Genomic DNA, 24,522 nt, shown 5'->3' with positions numbered 1-24,522 from the left:
AGCGAGGGGGGCAGTTGCCCCCACTTTTTTACACTTTTGCCCCTGCATTATGCTAAACCTTATAGTATACGAGGGAAAGAAAACTGTCTTTGCCCACCCTCCCCCTAGATTTGGAACCCAATCGCCGCCACTGCGGCTACGTATGGTACTCTTTTGAGTACAGTGTGTTTCTACTCGTTGTCGGCGCCAGTGTAGGGGGAGGGAAAGAAGAGAAGGAGAGAACGAATGACATCGAAACCTTTGTTGTAAACAAAGCCTCACATTGTAAGATTAGCCAAGATAAAATGTCCCTGTAGCGCTGTCGTAGCGTGGATGTGTCAATCAGTTGCATGCATTGTGACCACATTGTGCTGTCAATTGTGAAGCACTGACAAAAGCTCCTTCTCTTTCAATGCCAGGTGTTTGTTATCATCATCAAGAGGGAAAACTGTACACAACGAAAGCAGAGACTTAATATTCAACGTTATTGATTTCTTTAACAAAGAAGCAATGCAGCGAAGTTATAAATATTCTATAAAACAAGCTAGAAATCGTGCAGAAACTGTAGTAATAATAGCTACTAATATAAGTCGGATAGGCCGGAAGGGAAAGACAAATTCCTTAGTACGCAGCAGGGCAGTGAGGACTGCGTAAGTAGAGTTATTTCTTTACATATATTACTCCCTTGATTTCGCTTGATTTTATTCGTAAGGTCTGTTGGTTATGAGTAATAAACTTCTAGACAGATCACAACTTATTTTCTATAGTGGTAATCAGATCAGCTTGTTTGTTTGCTATATGCAAATGTTGTTATTCTCCTTGTTCACTATTACCAGCACGTTCGATACCTGATGAAGACAGAAGTGGTTCCGATCACACATTAAACTGTAGGTCCAGTCCCGAATAGCCTTCCTATGCATAAAGTGGAACCAAAACTAAAACCACTACCAGAGGAGCGAGGGAGGGAGTTTATGTTAAATGTTTGCAAATCGACAATAATGGTGATATTGTACGAGGGCGGGCTGAAAAGTAATGACTCCTATTTTTTTGTGACGGTGTAAAGACATTTTGTATTTTGAGCAACCATGCATTGTACTCTTCAGACTTTCCCGCTTCTTCACTCCAAGTTTCAAACTTCTATCACCATGGGTTGCTGAACTAGAGCGAGGAAAATGGCAACATATAACTATACTATGTCGGTGCACCTGAAACTGCGGGTGGTGACCGAGTTTCTAACTGCAGAAAATGTGTCCCCCAATTGACATTCATCAGAGAATGAAGGCTTTTTATGGCAATGAATGTGTAACGTCAGTACTGTATTATGTCGGGCTGTTCATGCTTACAATGAAAACCCCTGCTGAGGAACTCTCAAAGTTATTTGTGACACACGTTGAGAGGTCCTCGGCAGGGGTTTTCATTGTAAGCATGAACAGCCCGACATAATACAGTACTGACGTTACACATTCATTGCCGTAAAAAAGCCTTCATTCACTGATGAATGTCAATTGGGGGACACATTTTCTGCAGTTAGAAACTCGGTCACCACACGAAGTTTCAGGTGCACCAACATACTAGGGACGTTCAATATATAAGTTTCCCTGTGCTATAAAATATTGTATAAAGCAATGCCATTAAAAAGAAGTACGTGGTTGATAAGCGCCATCCTTCGTCTACAAGGAACAACAATCGATTCGTTATCAGACGTGAAGGCGCATGCGCTCAAGGGCGAAAAGTAAATGCTTGTTCGGAAAACACGGGCTCGCGTCATAAGAAGTTCAGAAGCATGGATGCTAAGGGCGTTCTGCTTATGGACTTTTTGGAGCGAGGAAGAACAATTAATGCTGACCGTTACTGTCAAAAATTGGATAAACTGAAAAACGCAATTCGACATAGGCGACCAGGTCTCCTGTCAGCTGGTGTCATTCTTCTTGACGATAACGCTCGCCACCACTCAGCAGTGCAAACACAACACAAAATTGAAGAATTGGGGTGGGAACGACTCCTCCACCCTCGATACAGCCCCGATTTAGCGCAGAGTGATTTCCATCTTTTCCCGGTGTTAAAGTCTGAATTGCAAGGTTACCGTTTCGAAACAGATGAAGAAGTGAAGCGTAATGTGACAGTAGTGCTCAATAGCCAGAGCCCTGATTTTCTTGCAAAGGGTATGGACAAATTGGTGCAACGGTGGGACAAATGCTTGAATCTCTATGGGGATTATGTGGAGAAGTGAGGAAGGATCCTCCTACACATGTATGTATAGTTTTCTAATGTATCCTAAAAATATTTTTTTTACAGCATACGGAAACTTATATATTGAACGACCCACGTAGTATGGTTACATGCTGCCATTTTCCTCGCTCTAGTTCAGCAACCCTTGGTAATAGAAGTTTGAAACTTGGAATGAAGAAGGGGGAAAGTCTGAAGAGTACAATGCATGGTTGCTCAAAATCCAAAATGTCTTTACACCCTCACAAAAAAATAGGACGCATTACTTTCAAGCCCGCCAGATAGATCAATATTTCTATGTTTGCGTGATTTTGTCAGTTTATCGAATGTTGAATTATCTGATTGATTGATTTGGTTTACTTTACTTCACCTTTCTGCCACTTTTCGCTAATCGCGAAAATGGGAATGAGTGATGATATGATGAAATTGATGAAGGAACATTCACAGAAAGCGCACATGATAACGTATCAAAACTGTTGAGGAGGAAAACATCTAATATATCACATTGTGTCTGTGTGCGTGGTAGACTTGTATAAACAGACGCTAGATGCCAGCACAAACAAGGAGACTTCTTAATAATGTAAGATCAAGTGAAATTGTGAAGGGAAATTTAGTTCTCTTCTTAAGCCTACCCGATGGCGCAGTGGTAGCGTCGTCGCCTTGTACTCAAGGGGTCCCGGGTTCGATACCCGGTGGACGCACAAGTGGTTCGGATCCCACTTTAAACTGTAGGCCCAGTCCCGATTAGCCTTACTGTGCATAAAGTGAACTTAAAACCCCAGCTCAACAACAACAATTAGTTCTCTTATTGCAATTAGCACCTACCGTATATTGAACTGTAAAAGAAATAACAGGAAATGTAGTTTTGATTGAAACATTGACGAGAAATTACTATTATTATTTACGACTTTGTTTTCATGGCGAAGTTAAGGCATTAATGTCTTCTCTTCCACTTAACCATTAATTATAGTGTTCAATTTTTCTTTACAATTAATTGTATTCAATTAAAAAATATAAAAATATAAATAAAAATAAAGTGACAATAGAAAAATATGTAATAAAAGTAAAATTAAAATTAAAATAAAATGAAAGTAATACGAGGAGTCAAATAGTGGATTAACCATTAATCACAATAGATTATATTTTACTAACACAATGAAAGATATATGTGAAGAGTAAAATTAAAGATAAACGCAGTACAGTTTCTATATGAACACACACACACACACACGCACGCACACACACACACACACATACGCACACAACTACCTATAGAGAAAGCAAATTTCGTTAGCTAAAAATATTATGCATTGTTTACTAGGAATTCATTCTAGGTACAAAATGTTTAACATGTGTAATTTTAATTTTCTTTTGAATATTACAATTGAGGAAGAGGCTTGGATTTCGGAGGACAGTCTGTTCCAGTGCAGAAGTAACGGTAAAAGAATTGGCGTAGAAGTTAGATCTGTGGAGAGGAATGGATTGCAGAGATTTTTCACGTGATCTGGTGTTGCGCTTCGAGTTAAGTCTGATTTAAGTAAAATGATTAAATTAATATTTATATTTTCATACAGGCAGTGAAAAGATACCTTCGTATTAATTAATAAAATCATGTATGTAATGCGTGACTACATCAGAAAAAAAGCGAAGTCTCTGCTACAAATTTCAGTCTGAAAATTAATTCCATGGTATTCGCAGAGCGATGAGAGTCAGTGAACATTTTCCACTTTTGAGGGCAGGTAGAAAAAGGCTGTTTTAGACCTTCAACCAATAACGAAGTTTCGTTACCATGGAGACAATTTGTTTATTTTTGTCTACATTGCCAAACGTAACATCCGCTTTAGATTTACCAATTGCGGACGTACATTTTATGGAATGCCTCTGCTCACACCGACCTTCTAGGTTCAGCAGCGAATGGACATTGGCCGAAGCATCTTATGCGACTGAGGGTAAAGCAACATAGCGACAACTCTGTACATATACCCTTGGAACCGTCCTTAATTTGAAACCGGAAAATCTAGCTATGTTTTTTCATTGTGTGGACCTTAATTACATTTTATCAAAGAATATCCATCCCACACGGCCAATGGAGATTTCCCCCAGTTTATGGCGTAATCCACATAAAGTATTTGAGGACTAAAAGTGGTAAACGTTGTAAGTGCCAAAAGCGAAAGTGTTGGGAAATCGCATCGTTCAGCACATCAGCCCGTACGAACGTTCACACTAGTGCCTTTTTACACGCCCTTTGAGGGCTACCAGCCACATTTCACGTTTACCACATTATCAAGCATGGCACATTTCACAGTTTAACGTGGAAAACGGTGTTTGAATTTTTGTGGCACTTACAGCGTTTACCAATTTTAGTCTTCATTTAATTTTGACAACGTGTCTACTACTATCTATTACTGAAAGTCATTATGTGTAGCTTTATTGAACAGTTTACTTGCTCTGCCCCCTCAGATCATTCCTTTTCTTCATATCATGGATTGATTGATTGATTTGATGTTTTAAGTCCACTTTATGCACAGTAAAGCTAATCGGGATTGAACCTACAGTTTAAAGTTGGATCCGAACCACTATGTGCCACAACCAGTTATCGAACCCGGGACCCCTTGATTACAAGGCGACCACGATACCACTGCTCCATCGGGGAGGCCAGCAACCAGTTAAGTAGCTAAATGAATTACTAACGAAATATATTCTGATCTCCACCAGGTACTCCCCGTTGGGGTAGTGGTAACGTTTTCGCCTTGCAATCAAGGGGTCCCGGGTACAATACCCGCTGGAGGCACATTGTGCAGAGGTTCTAATCCCACTTTAAATTGTAGGTTCAGTCCCGATTAGCCTATTTGTGCACAAAGTGGACTTAGAACGAGAATTCAACCCACCCTCTTACTTGGCCTGCCTTATCGCGCATATTGCAGGATGATGGCAAGTTCTAATTCTTTTTTACATATGCGAGAATATATTTTGTCGTATTTTAGATAAAATATGTGCATGCTTAAATGTATATTTCTTGAGGAAATAAATCCCCTCCCCACCAGATGTGAGAGTGCGGTCCATGCCATCATCCCCCTTGTGGGCAACCCTGATTTTTATCGATACACGCCATCCTAACACCTAAGATAGGAAACAAATGCTTATTGCAATCCTAGTAATTACACGTCTCCATTGGTAACTGTAAACCTGGTACAAGACATTTCTCTCAGTAGCGGCAATTGGGTGCCAACACTGGAGGGGAGGGGGAGGCAAAAATAATTTACTAGATTGAATTATTTCACTAGATTGTTGGTTGCATTCCTTCCGGTCTCTGAAACTGTGCTTCAAAACTAACTGGATGTGAAAGTATACTATGCCTCCTCCCAGAGATACATTTCCTTGGGCTTATTTGTAAATGATACACAATACAAAACAAAAATTTATATTGCAGCTAGGAAATTCAGTTTCAACAATACCATTCATCTTTACAGCTATGTTGAGCAGCAACGGAACCAGTGTTTCCGCCGAAGGCCTCTTTCGACATGTGGCCACCAATTTAGTGTTGTGGTAAACATGTAGAAAAAAAGTTCTAAATAATATGGAAGAAAAATTTGCAGATGCTCCGCTCATGTTCACAGACAAATAATGGTTCTGATCAGTTAAACATTATACGCACTCTTCTTTTACCATGGTGTTGAAGTGCTAAGGTACGTATTAAATCTTTTTTATTTTTTTTTTGCGATCATATACACATAGTTCCTTTACTTTAATATGCACGATGCATTAAGTGCACTAAAGCCACCAGCTTCTGACAACTATAGATGGAGATCCAGACTAGCCTTATCCGTTGACTGCAAATTACCGATATTAGAGCTCAAACGTTCACACAGACATGATTATACAAGTATTATGAAATGTATGAGAAGAGAGTCACATAAACACCAGTGGCGTAGCGTTATAGTACGCCCATACGCCCGGTGTTCCCTGATCTAAAATTTCAATAATACGTAAATGCTGTTAATATAAAGTAAATCTTGATTAATTTCATATATGTTTAACCTTCGTGGCATTATAATAGCTATTTTTTCGCGATCCGCTTGCAACGCTCCACTAACAACACTCGTTCCAGCATTTTTTTCAATGCCTTTCCTGCCTGGACGCCGGTCAGGTTCGGCGTAAAGAAACTCTATATTCCTTGCTGCCTTTCTGGAGGGAAAGCTTGGGTATCTACAGCACGCGAGCAAATGCTCTCTCTTACGCCAGCGTATGGAGCAGAGGGCTACGTGATTGGTTCATGTGACCCTTCCTGCCTTCTGAAGCAGACGACAGCGGTAGAATTCCTACCCGGTTCTTCGCGCTCGTGCCACTTGTGCTATGTGATGCTACAATACGCAATATTGACTGACGTAACATTACCAAACTCAAATATACCATTTCTTAATGACCAGTGCATTGTATAATTTATCGCAAGAACAGCGATGTGCATTAAAAACTAAAAGATCAACACACTTTTTGTCAAATAAGTTGGTGAAGTCCTCGTGGTAGAAATTCAACCTGTGCCTGCTCTACCACTTAACCGCAAAAGTATTCTTTTTTTATTATTATTATTTCTTGGTTAGTATCTAACTGCTTAATATTATGTCAATGGAAATGTTAGCATTCATTTGAAAACTTAACATCGAATGGTCTGTGGACAAAATTATTTTAAAATGTTTATCACCATTCCAAGATGCAATAAACAGTGGTGTGAATTACTAATCGGCACTGTTACGCCAAGACGACAGAGGTCCCTGGTTCGAATCCCGGCGTTTGCACGGGTGTTCTTTATGAGTTTCCCTTCATCAACTTCATAAATATCATCACTCATATTCATATTCGTGATTAACCAAAAGTGGTAGAAAAGCGAAGTAAAATAAACCAAATCAATCAGTAGTTGGATCATCCACAACAATGACGTCTATTGTTGTTCAGAGGCGCTTGTGATTCAGGTAGGTTTTCTAATGGCTTGCGTCATACCGAAAAGTATAAATCACCAGAGTTCAAAACATTTGTTGCTCAGTGAGGCATCTCATTTTCTAGCTAAGATATGCATGGATGATGTTTTATTGAAAACCCAGCAGACTTCAGGCAAATAAACAATACCTGTGGCGACTAATCCCATAAGTAAATTATTAAGCAAAAAAGGGCCGACCCTTCCTTCGGACTTGGCGTTCCCACCCCAAATGCCCATGCTACGCCACTGATAAACACCCGTGCCCAGGCCGGTTTCGAGCCTGGGACTCCTGCCGTCGTAGTGCTCTGTGCTAACCCCTCAGACACGGAGGGAATAAGGAGAGTTGATGACCAGTCTGCTTATTATTTTCTTTGCCATTGACTGTAGTCACTAATTATGGGCAAGGGGCTCTCACTTATAAATAGGGAACGGAGCAGCTCCTTTACAAAAATATAGCTGTTTTCTTTTGAATTTGATTTTAAAATTTTGGATACGTCAGCACTTACTTTTGCACCCGTCACATTATACGGGGTCCAGCACCTTACCGTTACAAATAACAACTCTAACGTTGCGTAACTAAAATCTTAAAATATTCTGATTTCCGTTAAAAGCTGATCCTGTAAACGAGAACTCAGCACACGTAAGGACAAAAAACAGGAAAACACACAGAATTATACTGGCCATAGGGCCAGTCGCCAGAGCCTCGTTTGTCTGCAAAATGCAGTCCAGGGTGTACTGCATGGAAGTGAGGTTGACAGTTGGGTGTACTACCAGAATGATCACCCCTTACACCCTTATAGCTGTTTTCATACTGATGGTTTGAGATATGTATTTTAGGACATGGAATCAAGTAAAATGAACACACTTTGTTGCCACCTTTTGCACCTTTTGGTGAGATTAACACATTAATCTCATTTTTAACCGCTCTTTGATGCTTCAATACGTTTTCCTTCCTTTTCTTTCATGTTTTGTTAAACAATTGGACAGAGAAATGAATTGTTATCACTCCATTTTGTAGAGCAGAACGAAAGCTATAAAATGGCATAATATAATCATTGCAGCCCCAATAATTTCCAAGATAATGTAGCAAAACCTGCGAGAGAAAACAAAACCTTCAACAAGACATATTCGGCAGAACCTCAGCTCTCTATGCGGTCCGCGCGTATTATATACAGAAGGCGCAGAGCATTGAATAAAGACATTTTAACAGCACCTTTTTAAAAATATTTTCAGTACCTGTTTTTTCCCTTTTCCGAATATAATTTTGCACCTTAAAATCCTTATAAATATCGATAAAATTAATATTTTTTTCTATGTGATTGAACGAAGAAACTCAGTCATTGCATTTTAAGGAAACTTTGAAAACCGAGACAACAACAAGAATAGTATTTTATTTACTATCTTATTCGCATAAAGGAAAATAATATTTTGTCCTGGCCAGTTTTGAATTTTCTGATTTCTGCATTCGTAACAAGATTTTAAAATTACAAATGAAGAATTGTGCATTTAACACGAGTTCATTCCGGAACCGTCCTGATGGCGTAGTGGTAACACTGTCGCATTTAAATTCACGGATCTGGGTTACTTTCCGCTGGAGGCACATGTTCCTTTCCAACTTTAAACTATAGATCCTGAACCTACTAGGCTTAGCATAAACCAAACTTTAAAAAAAAATACTTCGACGAGTTTGTTTCGTCACCGACCCCACAGGCGATTGTTAAACAATTATATGAAAATGTAAGTAGGAACGTTGTTGAGGAAATTATTCTCAAAATTAATCATAGCTAGGGACCTTGATTTGTTGGTGTTTTTCTCCCCAAAATTAGAGTTATTTTTTTTAATTTTCGGTGTTGCTATTTCCAAAATCCACTTTTTAATTTTAGAACAATTTTCAACAAAATATACCTAAAATTAAATCTTCATTGTGATTTTAATCAAGTATTTTAATTTATAGGTACATTGGCGTATGGCTAATTGTGATAGTTTCATATATTGGAAACGATTTTTGATTAAATTATTTTTCACTATTTCTCGGGCGGCAAATACCGATGATAGGATTCCCGTGTGACGAAATAATTCGAATTTTGAATAACATGCTAATTGTGGCCTCTATCGTGAATATCAACGTATAGATTTAACATTTATTGTGTTGTAGGCTTAAAAGTAATATGTACCACATTTATGTGTGTATAACATGCACATTTTCCAAACTTTTATCCTAAAGAACTATGGCGTGTGTTCCACATGGAATAATTTCTACAGCTATAGGAAACTACGTGTAAATAGATCTCACTCGATCTCACGCCGGAATCTAGTCACTTTGCTGGGTGATGCAAAACATTTCGATATAAGGTGAAAATTCATGGGAAACATCTATTTACACGTAGTTTCCTATAGCTGTAGGAATTATTCCATGTGGAACACACGCCATACTTTTTTAGGATTAAAGTTTGGAAAATGTGCATGTTATACACACATAAATGTGGTAGCCTACATATTACTTTTAAGCCTACAACACAATAAATGTTAAATCTATATGTTGATATTCGGGATGGAGGCCACAATTAGCATTTTATTCCAAATTCGAATTATTTCGTGATTTCTTGGGCATTAGAAATGTGTTGAGAACATGTCACTATACATTCATAAACACTTTGTGTATGTGTGTGTGCAAAAATTAACATTTTTCCGTGTTATCGCGTATACGAAAAATCAAAGTCACTACTGACAGCTCACACATTCGTCTTAAGTAACTGTTCATTCTTCGGCAAATCCACGCAAGTGTCGATTTTAAGTGCTGTATGCCTTCGTGTAATTGGTTGTCGAATCTCAGTTGCAGGAACTCCCAGAGCAAGATGTTTGGTTTCATGAGGCCGCAGTCACCTTCGGTGGACGCTTCCCCGTTCAAGGGATTAGGCAGGGCTACGTACAGTGCCATTGCGTCTGCAGCAGCAAGCTCCTCGTTCATGAAATGGCAGACGGCAGTGGCCATCGGGACGCCCCTTGTCTTCGGTTTCGGCTGTTGGTACTTTCTCAGCGGGAACGACGACGAAGGTTCCCGCACGGACCTCTACAAGTTCAAGTCTCGAACCATGATCCCAGAAAACGCCCCAGACAACACCCCAGAATTTGATATATATGACGACGATGATGATGAAGATGAGGAGGAGGATGAGGACGAAAAAGAAGAAGAGGAGCAGAACGAGGCAGAGGGACAAGAAGCGGATGAGAGGTCAGTGGAGACGGCCAATGTCATGGAGGCAGAACTGCTAGATTTAGAGGTTGAAGAAGATGCAGATATAGAGCCGTTCTGGGAACGAGCTCAGGTCTTCATGTTCAGAGGCAACAAGCTGTACAAAGCCGGTCGATACAGAGAGGCGGTCAGAGCCTACTCCACGGCCATCCGCTACTGTCCTCCAGAGAGAAAGTCTGAATTGTGCAAGCTGTATCTGAACAAGGCTGTGATATACGAGAAGATGGAAGTCTATGAGGCGGTCAAGAAAGACTGCTGCAAAGTCTTGGAGATCAATCCAACGTGCGCCAAAGCCCTTCTGTTGCGAGCCAGGGCAGCTCAGTTGAACAACGAACTAGAAGACGCTTTGGAGGACATTACCGCGCTGTGCATCATGGAACGTTTCGAGAACGCAGACTCCCTCATGGCCGCCGATAAGATCTTGAAAGAACTTGGAAGGGCGCACGCGAAGGAAGCAATGTCCAAGAGGCAACTAGCCATGCCTTCACGTCACTTCATCAAAACTTACTTCTCATCATTCATGGAGGATCCAACGAAGAACATATTCACAAAGGAGGAAAGTGAAAATATTGAAGAAGAGGATCAGGAAACAGAACCAACGAGAAAAGTGCGGAGCAGAAGATCAAGAACCGGAACACGTCGAGTGCTTACGTCGGATGATTTCACCAGGACCTTTATCATTCGTCCAAACGACTGGTGCGCTATTAAGGAGAAGGAAGCCAAGCAGGGAGGGTACTTGTATGCTCAAAAGGCCCTTAAGGCCCACAACTACGATCTGCTTATGGTTGCTCTGGAAGGAGAGCTGGAGAAGAAAGAGAGCCGGTACAAGATGGAGACGCATCTTCTGAGAGGAACATTCTACCTCCTATCGGGCGATCAACACAAAGCTTTGGAGGATTTCAACATTGTCGCGGATAGCAAAGACGTGTACGTGAAGGTGAGAGTGAACGCGTTGATAAAACGAGCCACCACGTTCATACAGCTGGAGGACCCAGAGAGATGTATGGCGGACTTCAACACGGCCGTCGACCTCGATCCCAGAAACCCAGACATCTACCACCACAGAGGACAGGCTCACCTGATCCTGGAAAAGGTACCCGAAGCGATGAGCGACTTCAACAAGGCGATCTCCTTGAGCCCAAGGTTCGCATTGGCGTTCGTGCAAAAGTGTTACACCGATTACCGCTACGCGTTCTCCGTGAGAGACATCGAGAAGATGAAAGATGCCATCGAATCGTTCCACGGAGCCATCAAGAAGTTCCCAAAGTGTTCCGACTGCTACTCGCTCCTCGGGATCGTGCTGTGCGATCAGCAGCGCTACAAAGAGGCTGAAGGTTTCCTGAGGAAGGCCGCAGAAATCGATCCCGAGAACTCCTCCGTCTACGTTCACCGAGGACTCCTGACGCTCCAGTGGACGGGCAACGTGGAGAAGGCGAAGAGGATGATCTCCAAGGCTCTCAGCATCGACGAAAGATGCGAATTCGCGTACGAGACCTTAGGGGTCATCGAGGTGCAGAGGGGCAACTTCAAATGTGCCGTCGAACATTTCGACAAAGCCATCCCTCTGGCGAAGACGGAACTAGAGATGTCGTACCTGTTCTCGCTTCGGTTCACTGCACAAGTCCAGCTTAAGATAATCGAACATTCTGAAACTCCTTTGGATAAAGTTGCCAAGGTGCTTCGACCGTCAGACGCAGATGAAATCACAGAGAAGCAGTGTTCGACTCAGACTCAACTGGTTCCCCTGAAAAAACACATTGACATCCACCATGATCCTTTCAAACAGATTCTGTCCGGTTAAACACAAATAAACCCACTAGCTCTGCAAAGTTTATATTTAATTTACATTACCAATAATTATAACATAATATATAGGAGTACAATGGTGATCTGCAGTCGTCACGTCACATCGATTTTGGATATTACGTGAGACACACCGGTTCAATTCTTGGGGTGTGTGAACTGAAGGATTATATTTTTTCCCTGCATAAGTGGCTTTGCGAACACATGCCCTTTGGGGGTGATTCTTGGTGTAAACGCAGTCGCAGTGAGGTGCTGATGATACTACTTCAAGTATGGTTTCAGATCAAGAACCTGTGACACCCTACCTCACAGCTTCTTTGTACATTCATGGGAATGTGTTATCTGCGGAGAACTCGTCTACTATTTTGTTTTCATCTACAGGTATCCGTGAACGAGAGCATACTCGCGATACGTTACCAAATTGTGCATAATGCTACATCAAAAGATTTTTTTCTTAAATAAAAAGCGAGGTAGTGAATGAGCAACCCCCACCCCCAGCTTTCATAGATACCAACTACAAACCATTTGACAAAACTACGTCGCAAACCCGCAGACAGTCTGAAATCCGACAAGTCTAGAGTAGGATCAACTGGAAGATAAGCAAGGAGGGCAATGACGTGCCTTTGGAATTTTAAAAATCATGTGTATTTATCCAAACGCCCCCTTCTTTCTACCTCACATAAAACTTTCAAGTTTGCTAGTGTCCAACATGCCGACAGCTCACTTGTTGATGGATCGTTGTCTCTCGCAAGTAGATAGAGGGTCAGATCAAATGTATTGATGTTTGCGTTGCGTTATTATTTACTAGGCCTCTTTGACACAGAATGACACGACTGACGACTCAAGCTATTTTTTCAGCTATGCTGAATGACACCATAATAGAATAAGAATGCCATAAACTTATTCACCAGAAACTTCCTCAATTTATAATTCTCGTGTGTAATATCCCCATGGTAAGTGCCTCTCCCATGGCGCTGTGGTAGCGTCGTCGCCTTGTAATCAAGGGGTTCCGGGTTCGATACCCGGTGGAGGCACATAGTGGTTCGGATCCCACTTTAAACTGTAGGTACAGTCCCAATTAGCCTTACTGCGCATAAAGTGGACTTAAAATACCAAATCAATCAAAATCCCCATGGTAAGCCCTCTCTTAATTCTTAAGCGAGTAGGTGAAGCAAGTTTTCATAGCTTTCATTCTGTGACCTCATGCGTGGAAGAGCGGGGTGTACAGTCATAGACACATCTAGGTTGTAATGGTTGCATTGAAAATTAATGGGATAGTTACAATCCAGAAGTGTCCGTTGCTGTACATTTGAAGATGTAAATCAGTTATGTGGATAGTTACACCCACCCCTTTGAAAATGTGTATGAAGAATGGAAGAGGGTGGAAAAATTAAAATATAATTCACCAAATATCACTAGGCTACAAAATACACATTACTTATTTATACTTAAAAAATAAACACAATCTGTAGTTGTTGTAGTGCGAGTAGTCTTAGTTATACTGTTGGGATATGAAAAGGGAACAGAACGAAACGGAAACAAATAAATGAAAGGATCGAACACGGACTAAGAAGAAAGAAATTGTGTCACATGAACTAGATTGCAGCGTTTGATTGATGAACGTGAACATAGTCGTACTACGTACGACTGTGCAAATAATTATTCGTTATCTAAATATGTATTCACCATCTTTATGACCTCTCTTTACAAACATGCAAATCCTTTCCCTCATGAGCAAACATCTGAAATAAGTTTGTTAGGTGCTTTTTATTACGGTGTAATAAATTAATTGATAAAAAATACTATTTAACATGCCATAATTTGTTGTTTGGTTACAAAAATTAACCTTTAATTTTGTCAATACTTCTAAGAAGAGGGTGTGTTATGTCCTAATATTAATGACATAAACAGAAATAAACATCTCAAGATTGGAACTTCATAATTAAATATATTCAAACTTGTAACAAGGTGGATTACATGATTAAAACTTAAACATCAATAAGACACATAAACAAGATGCATAATTGTTGCTATGCACAGACTATGTACATTGGCCATAACTGCTAGTTCACCACATACAATAATGTATTTTATAATATATATCAATCTCCTCCCCTTCTAGAGAAACAAATTTATGAGGGGTAAAACACTCTTGGCCTTTTTACTCTTTCAGATTTCCTTCTTACAAAATCACTTCCTCCCTTCGAAGACAAACTTGTTCCTGGACCAATGCTGCTCGCTTCCTTCGAATATGATCTACTTTCTTGCTTCGGAGACGAACTGTGAGCATTGTGTTCTTCACTGTCGCTTAGTTCCTGCCGATGCATTTCATTTTTAATTGGATGATATAAATATGCATGATATGCACTATCGTCATATTCCTTGGATATTTCTGACTTATTTGTATCTCCTCCTGTTTCATGGAGAATCTTTAAAAATGAATAGTGTACATTTCTGTATCTGCCACTTTCTACATCTCTTACTTTATACACAGCAAAACTGCATCTTTCAATAATCTCTCCTTTCCGATATATCTTTCTTTCAGGACAGTAATAATATACTTTATTTCCAATTGAAAATTTCTCACATTCATGATGAACATTTTCAGTGTCATCTTTAATGATTATATTACTTGCAGTGTTGTAAGAAAACATTAATGAACTTGGAGATGTTCCAGTTGATGGCAATGGAGTGTTGTTATGCCAGTGTATTACTGTACGCAGTAGTGATTCTACTTCAGTATTTAATTTTCTAACATCCCCTTTTGGAAAATCTCCTATGAGGGTTAGATACCTTTTCACGGTATTGACTGTTCTCTCAGCCAACCCGTTTCCCGAAGGTTTATATGGGCAGGAATGCTTTAGTTCAATGCCCAACCTTTGGCAGAACATCTTAAATTGTTTACTTGCAAAGGGTTGTCCATTATCTGAGACTAACTCTTTTGGAGAACCAAGTATGTAAAATTGGCTTTTTAAATGTCTAATTGCTTCCTGAGCCGTTAAATTAGAACATTGCCAAACATTCAAAAATTTCGTGTGAGCATCAACACACAACAGGAATAAATAACCTTTGAAATAGAAATGATCGACATGTACACGTTCCATAGGTTGTGATGTCGGTGTCCATGATATAAATTGTCCTTTTGCTGGAGCTCTTGCATTCGTCTGACAAGCATCAGATTTTGCAACAAAACTTTCAATGTCAGAAGTCATTTTTGGCCACCAAACTAAATCTCTGCAAATCTGTTTTAATCTCACTACGCCACTGTGCAGACCATGAATTTGAGTGAGAAACTTGCATCGCAGTGTCTGTGGCAATACAATTCTATCACCCCACATCAACAATCCATCTTCTGTTGACAGTTCCAGACGTTTCTTCCATAAAGCTACTGCTTCCTCATTGATTTGTGGATCAATTCCTCTTGGCCAACCATTCTTAACGTAAATTGTTATTTTAGACAACAAACTATCGCTTTTTGTGTGCCCCTTGATCTCAGATATGCATAATGGTTGTAACTTTTGTTCTAGATCTGCATACACTGTCAAAACCAAATCTGATTGCAATTCTTCAGGTAGTGGTAATCTTGACAAAGCGTCTGCTATTGGAACCTTCTTAGAATACACTATTTCCTAATTCAGAGATGCCATGAATATTTTCCACCTCTGCCAACGTGCATTGTGTTGCATTGGCACTGGTGTATTCGAATCAAGCAATGATTTCGCAGTCGTTGAATCAGTGTATATTGTAAATTTTTGACCTGCCAGATATAAGTAAAAATGTTTCACAGACGAAACAATGGCTAATGCCTCTCTTTCTCCCTGACAGTAATTCTTCTGAGCAGGTGAAAGTGTAGCTGAAAAACACGCCACTGTTCGATGTTCGCCATTTATCTTGTGCCCTAATCGTCCTCCAATACCGTAGCAAGAACTATCCGTTTCTAGGATTATTTCTTTTGAAGGATCGAAAGGAATTATAGCAGGTGTCTGAACAATCTTATCTTTAACAGCCTTAAATTCCGATATACATTGATTAGACCACAACCATTTTTCGCCTTTCCTCAGAAGTCGATATAGGTGTGGTATTGTAGATGACAAGTTGTGTAGAAAACGGCTTTGAAATGCAACCATCCCTAAAAAACTTTGTAGTTGAACCTTATCCTTTGGCTCTGGACTTTCTAAAATAGCACGCACATGCTTTTCAGTTGGTGTGATTCCATTTGCCGTGAAACGTCTTCCTAAGTAAATCACTTCTTGCACTAGGAATTCAGATTTACTTAAATTGACCTTAACATTATAATCTTTAAAGCGTTCCAGAACTTGTTTTGTTCTTAGGAAACATTCTTGTAGACTATCTCCGGAAATGATAACATCATCAATAAATGCTGCAACTCTTTCCAATCCTGTTAAAATTGAATCAATTACCTGTTGGAAAAGCTGAGACGAAACATTTGTACCAAATGGTAAACGTTGCATTCTGTACAAGTGAGAATCATAATTTAAACACAATATGTTTTGTGAGTCTGGATGCAAACTAACTTGTAAAAATGCTGAACGTAAATCAAGCCTGGTGTAGTACGTTCCTATTTTAACTTTTTGTAAAATATCAGGAAAGTCTGGTAGAGGATACACTAAACCATCGGTTTGAAAATTGACCGTTTTCGAGTAATCTACACAGATACGTATAGAATAATTTGATTTCTTAACTGGCACAATAGGACTAGCCCATTCTGAATATTCTATAGGAGCATATGTTCTATAGAATATATGTTCTATAATATTCTGCTTACACATATTACCTATTTCTTCTTTTATTTGATCTCGTAATGAATATGCTATTCTGTACGCTTTCCTGAACACAGGCCTAGCATTCTTCTGTAAAGGTATTGATACCTTGAAATCTTTAATAGGTGTACTAATGTCCTCATTAAACAATTCTGCAAAAGATGTCAGTAATTGTGAACGACAGTCTTCAATGTTCATTTGTTTTACATTACTTGAATTATGTACGTCGGCTTTGTGTTTGTTCAGAATCATGACTTTGCTAGTTTGCCCTTGCACATTTGATGTTCGTGAACATTCACCCACGTCATCAATCTTCTGTACATGTACCTTTGGAGTATCCATTATGCCTGCACGCTGAATTTTCGAACAAGCATCTGGTAGCGAATCTTTTGATTCCAGACCTAAGCATGCATGTGTAGAATCTTCTTTTTGAACATAATCAGTTTCAGGAAACTCATTTAGAAGTTTGCTGCGCCAATCACCAAATAATATGTTCATTCCAACTCTGCCAATTAATATATTTGTATTAATCTTATCGCCAACAACAAAAGGCATCATGAACATTTAGCCATGATAGTAAATTTGTAAGCTTAATTGGCCTAATAAACACAATCTTTCACCTGATATCGACGTATATGAATTTAATAACGGACTCAGTGTGAAGTTGCCAATAATATTAGTTAACAAATCTTTTGAAATGAAATTAGCAAAACTACCAGAATCGACAATAGCTTCTAACGATTGGTCTTGTATTATAATATCAATGTACAAATGTAAACGTTCATTTCTCAATGAAATCTGATCAGATGCGTGTTGCAAATTAGAAATAGATTCGTTTGCTTTTTTATTGTACATTTGTTGCGTGTTCGTAGTTAAAAAAGTATATGCACTATCTTCTTGCACGGAGAATAAGTTAAGTTGAGAATTGTATTCTCCATAACCATTAGCTTTGGTATCCAAATTACTGTTCCTCATTTCACAATTTCCTTTATACATACTAGATAAATTGACTGCAGGTTCCTTGCATTGTTTATTTCTATCGAAACATGCAGCCAAGAAATGTCCTTTCTTCTTACAGAAACTGCAAATAGCATTGAATCCAGGACAGTTCTCTTTGAATGTACAACCTAACCTTGCACAGCGCTTACATTTTATATGATTTGCCTGATTTTGCCGTGATACAAATTTTTGGCTAAATGCAGTATGGGGTTTAGATTGTGACATGCCTTTGTATGCATTATTTGTTCCGAATCTTGATTCTCTTGTATCTTGTTGATTCTTTGAAAAATGAGCTTTAGCAAACGAATTGTTTGTACCGAATCTACGTGAGTCTTGTATTTGTTTATTTTCACCTACCAAAAATGCATTTTGGTTGACTTTATTTTTATTTGTGCGTATTATCTCATGTTGGAGTACTACATCACAAACCTTTTCGAATGTGTTTGGCATGTCTGACAGTAATCTATCTTTTAGTATACTATCAGGTAGTCCGAACACGAGTTTTTCTCTAAGACGAGTGTCTAATTCATCTGTTGTAAACTCACAAGTTATTGCAGCAACTTTTAAACGATTTATGTACGATGTAGCTGTCTCACCTTGCTCTTGCTTTATTTGCATAAAAGCGAATCGTTGAATCCATTTATTAACTTGTGGTGCATATATTTTTCTCAATGTAGCAAAAATTCCTCCAAGGTGCAATCTTGTGGATCCTTTGGACTCAATCTGTGTTCCAGCTCTTGATATGGTAAACTACCGATTACAGAAATAAGAGTAAACACTCGTTTCCTTTCTTGTATATCGTTAGCCTCAATAAAAGCCTTGAATCTTTTAATATACGAATTTATATCCTGGCTTGGGTCATAAGCCTCAAATGCAGGTATAAAACTTATGTGTTTTTCAATACTGACTCACTTGGACTTAATTACTATAATTCTACTTACAGTAGTAATTATTTATCTTCTTTAATCCTCGTTGCCATTTTGTTATGTCCTAATATTAATGACATAAACAGAAATAAACATCTCAAGATTGGAACTTCATAATTAAATATATTCAAACTTGTAACAAGGTGGATTACATGATTAAAACTTAAACATCAATAAGACACATAAACAAGATGCATAATTGTTGCTATGCACAGACTATGTACATTGGCCATAATTGCTAGTTCACCACATACAATAATGTATTTTATAATATATATCAGGGTGTATATATTTTAACAGTCAGATGACTATTATTATTACCATATTTTGCGAAGGTTTAGTGTTGTATTTAACAGTGATTTAATGAAGGTATTAAGCTATGGGATAAGTTATTATTTACATCTACACAAAACTGTTAATAAAGAACAATTTATACATTATACATATTAAGCTATGGGATAATTTATTATTTACATCTACACAAAACTGTTAATACACAATAATAATTACATTATACACGTAAGTATTTATTCCATCGACTTAAATTTACAATTAAACCGAGAGACGTTGAGTCCTAATAATAACTTTTGCATACAAGGCATAGAATGAAATCTGATAGTCGTTGTTGATTCATACATTAGGGTTAAGCAATTATTGAAATCATGATGTTGATAATTTGCTTTCTAATAAAAAATGTGCGGTTTACAACTCTTGACTGCCATGTTTATTGAAACCTTCAGATCAACGACACACAAGGATCAAAGTTGTGCAATGTTTGATTCATATAACGAGGTTTGGAACTTTACAGGTTTGTAACGTTTGTTTATATATTCTTATTATTTTTACATCGCTTTCTGCCTCTTAAGGCTAATTCCGTCCATGAGGATTAGTGATGAAGACGCTATTTACATTAGGATCCAGTTCCTTCGACCACCCAATTGTTACGGTCCCCTAAGTGAATATAGAAACGTGCTCGCGCAACGTTTATTCAACTAATAAAAATAACATTTAAATGGGACCTGTATTTTGTAAAATAAAAGTAGGATGCAAGAGGGAGAAACAAATCATATTGATGGCCAACAAATACAAATATAGAAAATCGAAGAGAAAGAGATATAAACTGGTACCGAACTTCACTGATTAAATACATTGAATTGCATAAAATAAGATTTGTTCCTGGAAAAATATACCTTGGAACTTGAATGAACCTCACACATCACATGAGCTTGAAGCAATTACATTCCCATTTATAAAATAAATTCGAATCCAAGATGGGGGACTTCAGAAAGGCTACCATGTTGGTTACACAACCTAACAAGTGTATATCCATCCTTACAGCATGCATGTGGGCCTTTGATGCGTGTTTCCATGTTCGTACTGGCGTTAGACAGGGGTTATGACATCGTATCCACACATGCGCGCACATGTTACTACCCAATGTTGCGATAACTGAAGATAAAATGTCCTCCGACAAGACAAGGAGATGAAATATAACATTTCTTTATATGGTAATGGAATACAGGAGAAATATCCTTCGTGAAGCTCGCCTAGAAAAATTTAGAATTGGCTTAAATGATTTTTGAGATGGTGTCTTACTATGAAGAAACTCTTGAACAGTGCCGCAGGAACGTTTATAATTTGAGGAGGTACAAAATCAAGCCTCCCATATATATACACACACATACGCATTAACGTATGCATGTACTACTTCAGGTACCTATACCTAGGTATAATGTGAAGGCATGGAAATATTCCATTTTAGAACAGCACACACGAATTTCCTGTTTTTTAATACAAAATTTGCATTAACATCATTTTGAATTTAACGAAACGGAATAACAGCAGTTCGAAATGTGAAAATTGAGAGCAAAGATACATCTATTGATTTTAATGCAGGGTGAGATTAAAGGGGCGAGTAGGATTCACACCTCCTCTATCTTGAGCTATCCCAACCAGGAATAATCATCTCCCACCCACTGAACATAGACACCATATTATTGAATATATCATACTTAGGAGATTTCCAGATCAGTTCAGTTAATTTTCATTTTTAAGTCCCATAACTAAGCACAACAATATCTTTAAACAATTTATGGCAGATGTGTACCACATCCTATGCCTTCTAGAAGCCATGTATTTGGTATTTGAACATCTACAGGGTGTTGTATTTTTTAAAAAATACTGGGTAAGAGGTCTAAGTTCGGAATACATGTAAAACATTTGACAAAGTATTTAATTGTAATATAATTTATTGTATCTAATGACGCTCTTCAAGCACTGAAAGTACTATCATTACATATTCAAAACCGAAATGATTCAGATCACAGAGCAAGCAAGGAAAACCACACACTCGAAAGTTTTCTCTTCATTTCAATCTTCGGTGGACAATATGAAGAGCCGACCAAGGTTTATTTTCGTATGTAATGATATTAAATGCAGACACATGCGTGCGTTCTAGGGTGACATATCACTTCCTCGTTTATGTGAATAGGTGAACTTTAATGTAAGCAAAAGATTGTGCCGGTCACAGTTAAAGATTTTCGCATCTACAAAGATAACACTGATAAACAATGAAATACTCCTTTAAATAAAACTAAGTGATCTTTATGTATTCAGATGTGCTGATAACGAATATCGCATCCGTGCGGTGGCTCAGTCGGTAACGCGTCTGACTACCATGCTCAAGGTCCCGGGTTCGATCCCCGGCCGGTTCAAATCCGGGAACTTTTCTAACGATGGAAGCGGCCCCGGCGCCCACCCAGCGTCGAATAACATGGGTACCTGGGGGAAACCCTGGGGGGTAAAGGCGGTCAGGGGCGTGATGCTGATCACATCACCCCCACTCACGACCGGATCAAGAAAGTGTGGGGCGTTACCCCCACACCCCCTATACGCCTTCATGGCGTGGTGCTATGCACAGGGGAACACTTTACCTTTTTTACCTTTTTTTCCTGTATCACCTAAGTTTTTTGCAGAACACCCAAATTTTATAGTTTTATGGTTTCAGGTCTGCGCACCCTGCTCCGCATACGGCTTAACATTTGGTTCCTAGCAAATGGATCAGAACCATTTAGCGACCTTGTGTGTTTACGACTGGCACTTAATATTTCGTGGAGGAAACATCTGTCAGTAGAGTAATTTCCTGTTTCTCTGTTAAAATTTGTTCTTTTGTGGGTTAGTCGAGTCCTAAGTTCCTTTCCGATAACTTCGCGAGTAGCCGTATTTTATGTTTGTGTATGTTCGTGAAATTGTGAATGTAATATTGTGTATAGTGAAGTGAAGTGTAAGTTGTATTTTAACAAAACGATCAGAGCATTCATAATTGTTTTTTTTAAAGAAATATATTATAACTCAATTAATGAGTTCGCCATGTCACGCAAATGTGTGAATAACCCGAACTTGTTTTGTTATGTTTGCGGGGAATTTACTCCGAAGTCACAGAGAAATACTATCACTCCTATAGTGAAAAAAGCATATGAGTTGTATTTTGGAAGTAAAATAGACGAGGGAAGAAGCTGGGCACCAGGTAAAATTTGTTGTAATTGTTCGCGAGCTATACGTGGTTGGCTTAATGGACAGAACGATCATACTACAGATTGTTACTTCTGTTTAACAAACATAGTGGGATATAGTTCAAAATCAAAACATTATATATTTTATCCTGATGTTCCTTCAGTCAATAAACCTATGAGTCATGATTTTATACCAATTCCTAAGCCTCCTAAAGAATGGACAGTGGATGAAACAGAACCAAGCAGTGCTTCTCCAGATGACGAACCTGGACCCTCATATTCAAACACCATTCCAAATTTTCCAGATCCAAATATACCTCACTTTATTTCCCAATCCGAACTAAATAATCTAGTCAGAGACCTCAACCTTTCTAAAGTTCAAGCGGAATTATTAGGTTCTCGTGTCCGAGGGTGAAATTTATTACAAGATGGTGTTAAGGTGTCATGTCGGAAACGCCAACAGTCACTGACACATTTTCTTTCTGTTAGTAATGAGTTAACTTACTGCAATGATGTAGAAGGCCTTCTGCAAAAACTTGGAAGGAGTCACAACCCAAACGAGTGGAGACTATTTTTAGATTAATCTAAGAATAGTTTGAAAGTAGTATTGTTGCATAATGGGAATATGTACCCATCAGTACCCCTTGCCTATTCTTCCACAATGAAGGAAACGTATGCAAATATGGATACAATATTAAAAGTGATAAATTATGAAAAATATGGTTGGCAGATATGCGGAGACCTCAAAATGATTGGTATACTGTTAGGCATGCAGTCTGGGTTTACAAAATTTTGTTGCTTTCTTTGCGAATGGGACAGCCGGGCAAAAAATAAACATTACAACATTGTGGATTGGCCCATAAGGAAAAACTTAATTCCTGGAGAGAAGAATGTTAGGAATCACCCTCTACTTGAGAAAGACAAGATTTTGTTACCACCGTTGCATATAAAGTTAGGGTTGATGAAAAGTTTTAGTAAGGCTTTGAATAAACACGGTGAGGATTTTGGGTACTTGAGAAAAACATTTCCTAAACTCAATGATAGTAAGTTAAAAGAAGACATATTTATTGGGCTGCAAATCCGTGAGATCATTCATGATGACAACTTTGTGGAATTGCTAACAGAAAAAGAGAAATGAGCATGGTTAGCTTTCAGACAAGTATGCTGTAATTTTCTTGGAAATGTGAAATCTGACAACTACAAGGAACTTGTTAAGAACTTGTTGAAGTGTTATCAGCGCATGGGGTGCAATATGTCCTTGAAAATTCACTTTTTACATTCGCATTTGGACTTTTTCCCCCCTAACTTGGGCGCGGTTAGTGACGAATGCGGCGGGAGATTTCACCAGGATATTTCTGTCATGGAGAAACGATATGCAGGAAAATCGGTACAGAACATGTTAGCAGACTACTGTTGGAACCTCAATAAAGAGGTTTCTGGTGGCAGTTACAAACGGCAGAGTTCAAGAAAGTGAGTAAAAATGTGTTTGTTTTTTTTTTCCTTTTTTTGCATGAAATTTCTTAATTGAACAGTCAAAATAGGTCCTATATATATTTTTTATTTTTTTATATATTTCATAGTTATTCACTTCAATATTTAAATCTTATTTCATGAGCAAACAAACAAAAATAATTTCAAATTTCGATGTATTATTACAAAGGGAATTAAATTTTTATTAAAAACAAAATATGAAAATCCAGGGAAAACTATAGGTGATACAGCATTTCTACTTTCAGATTTGGATTCAGCGGGGTCGAATTATAAATAATCACCTATTTTCGTTCAAAGGAGCAAAAAAAGTTTGAATTTGTTCATCAGTGTAATCGAAAACCAATTCCCACCTCGCCAGTCTCTGTGGCGGAGTGATAGGCATAGCGCACTATGACACCAGAGGTCTCCGGTTCAAATCCCGGCCTGGGCATGGTTATTACTTTTGAGTGTTCCTTCATCAATTTCACCATATCATGACTCATCCTCATCTTGGCGATTAGCTAAAAGTGGCAGAAAAGCGAAGTAAAATAAACCAAATCAATCAATCAAACATTCCCATCTCGCTCAAAGACCTTGTGAA

At 38.6% G+C, this 24,522-nt stretch overlaps 1 pseudogene across 1 annotated transcript; it reads left to right on the top strand.

Annotated features, from left to right (window-relative positions):
• The first annotated feature begins 5,697 nt into the window (after positions 1-5,697).
• LOC145989306 (mitochondrial import receptor subunit TOM70 pseudogene) lies at positions 5,698-12,238 on the top strand (annotated as a pseudogene). The gene is made up of 2 exons (XR_014441821.1): positions 5,698-5,891; positions 10,011-12,238. The product of XR_014441821.1 is annotated as a mitochondrial import receptor subunit TOM70 pseudogene (transcript).
• Positions 12,239-24,522: the final 12,284 nt, after the last annotated feature.

The sequence above is a fragment of the Lepisma saccharinum genome, chromosome 6 (assembly GCF_977018435.1).
Source record: "Lepisma saccharinum chromosome 6, izLepSacc3.1, whole genome shotgun sequence".
Classification (NCBI taxonomy): domain Eukaryota; kingdom Metazoa; phylum Arthropoda; class Insecta; order Zygentoma; family Lepismatidae; genus Lepisma; species Lepisma saccharinum.
The sequence above is the reverse complement of the archived record's forward strand: the minus strand, read 5'-3'. Positions and strand labels throughout refer to the sequence as shown.